The sequence below is a fragment of the Aethalodelphis obliquidens genome, unplaced genomic scaffold (genome assembly GCF_003676395.1).
Source record: "Aethalodelphis obliquidens isolate GAN/ISIS:26980383/991018 unplaced genomic scaffold, ASM367639v1 scaffold74, whole genome shotgun sequence".
NCBI lineage: Eukaryota > Metazoa > Chordata > Mammalia > Artiodactyla > Delphinidae > Aethalodelphis > Aethalodelphis obliquidens.
The window spans coordinates 6328128-6330475 of record NW_020838018.1 but is presented as its reverse complement, the minus strand read 5'-3'; the positions used below and the strand labels follow the sequence as shown (position 1 = coordinate 6330475).

Here is a 2348-nt window from a genome sequence, read left to right as displayed (position 1 = left end):
GGTGAGGCCAAAAAAAAAATGAAAAAGAGGGTTCATGTGTATTCAAAGTGAATTTGGGAGGAACAAAACTTTTCAGACCAATGATTTCTTGATCTCTTTACTGTGTTAGGAGTCAGTAATCAGACAAATTTTTCTAGATAGTTCTGAATTCCTATTTTCTATTAGACCACACTGGCTTTTTTGTTTTGTTTTGTTTGGAAAATATCAGAGGGAAGGCTGTGAGTTTTCTGCATTCAGGGATCGTGTCAACCTTGCTCATCTCTACTCCCCTAGACCTAACTCTCTGCCCAGAACATAGTAGACACCCAGCTGGCTTTTTTAAACTGCACTGAACGGTTGAAATGAACTCCCCTAGGAAATAGCAAGATCAATTTACCTAGCAGAGGCCATTCCCCAGGAAATATTTCACCTTCAGCACACTGTACTCTGCTCTAGAAATGCAAGCTGCATCCCCAAGAGAGTTGTGGGTAGGGAAGCCCTCAGACCTTGGTCACAGGTGAAGCAGAAGTTTCCTTTGAGATCTGCTGCCCAGCCTGTCTCTTCCCCAGACCCGCATCAGGGGCTGCAGATGTCGGGAGAGAATCTGCCAGAACAGTGTCAGGATGACTGGATGGCCACCCTGGGCTGCCCTCTAGATCATCTCAGCCAATCAACTCTTAAGGTTTTCTGTTTCTCAAGAATGTTGCACCTCAGCACTGCCCATGTATCTTTCAAGTTTTATCTTCAATATCTTATAAATCATTCATTAAATACCTCCCAACTAAAGCACACGGCTGTTGTCCTCAGCTAGGACTGGAAAGTACACAAATCAGTTTTACTGCATATTAGTCCTGCCCAGTGGGCTCTAAAAAAATAATAAGAGAGAAGCCAGAGAAAAGAAAGGTATTTCTTGGCAGCCCTGGTGCAGCAGCTGGTATGGCCTGGAGGCCAGTGATAAGGGTGATAGTAAAGCAAGGTGTTGGCACCCACACGCAATTACAGAATTCCTTCTTAGTGCATACACCAGGGATGCTCATCCTGCAGTGCACTGGCCTGTGGAGCAGAAGGCGGCCGCACACGTACCTGATGTGCACTGTTTTGACCAAGCCCAAGAGGGAGATCTTTGCTGGGCAAAAAGGGGACTGGTCTTAGAGATGACTGGGGGTTCCAACTTTCACTGCACCTCTGACTAGTCATCTTGCCTTCAAGTTCTGCATTGCTGAAGTAAGAATAATCCATATCTCATAAGGAATTTATGATTTTAATAGAAAGATATCTATGAAAACATAATACCCTTAACAAAGCAGGTGCTAAATGAATGAAATGAAAGAAACAGCAGTCTGGATATAAGCTATAAGCAAGCGGGACCCCCTTCCTAACTAGACGGAGGTCCTGGGCTTGGTCCTCGGCCCCAGCACACTCCATAATGGCTCCGCCCCTCACCTCTAACTAGACCCTGTGACTCTAAGTAGGCCACACATATGATAGCTGATGTATGTGTTGATTATAACAAAACTTCTGCCTCCATTTTGTGAAGAGGCGAAGGCTGAGCAGCTGCGGCCGCGTTGCGGACCTCGAGCAGCAGTCGGGTTCTCCATGTAGAACTAGGGAGTAGGAGATTCAGAATCGAATCTCTTCTCCCTTCCCCCTCCTGTGAGAGTTTTCTGATCTTCAGCTACATTTTTCAGCTTTGTGAAGCACCTTACCATCAAAGACAATGGCCAGCAATGTTACCAACAAGACGGATCCTCGCTCCATGAACTCCCATGTATTCATTGGGAATCTCAATACTCTTGTGGTCAAGAAATCTGATGTGGAGGCAATCTTCTCGAAATATGGCAAAATCGTGGGTTGCTCTGTTCATAAGGGTTTTGCCTTCGTTCAGTATGTTAATGAGAGAAATATCTGGGCTGCTGTGGCAGGAGAGGATGGCAGAATGATTGCTGGCCAGGTTTTAGATATTAATCTGGCCAAAAGTGAACCAAGGAAAAGCAGGTGTGAAACGATCTGCAGCGGAGATGTACAGCTCCTCTTTTAACTTGGACTATGACTTTCAACGGGATTATTATGACAGGATGTACAGTTACCCAGCACGTGTTCCTCCTCCTCCTCCTATTGCTCAGGCTGTAGTGCCCTCAAAATACCAGCGTGTATCAGGAAACACCTCACGAAGGGGCAAAAGTGGCTTCAATTCTAAGAGTGGACAATGGGAATCTTCTAAGTCTGAAAAGTTGAAAGGAGATGACCTTCAGGCCACTAAGAAGGAGTTGACTCAGATAAAACAAAAAGTGGATTCTCTACTGGAAAACCTGGAAAAAATCGAAAAGGAACAGAGCAAACAAGGAGTAGAGATGAAGAATGATAAGTCA

The 2348-nt window shown here is 45.1% G+C and overlaps 1 pseudogene; it reads left to right on the top strand.

Annotated features, from left to right (window-relative positions):
• The first annotated feature begins 1566 nt into the window (after positions 1 to 1566).
• On the top strand, positions 1567 to 2348 carry LOC113612276 (heterogeneous nuclear ribonucleoprotein C pseudogene; annotated as a pseudogene).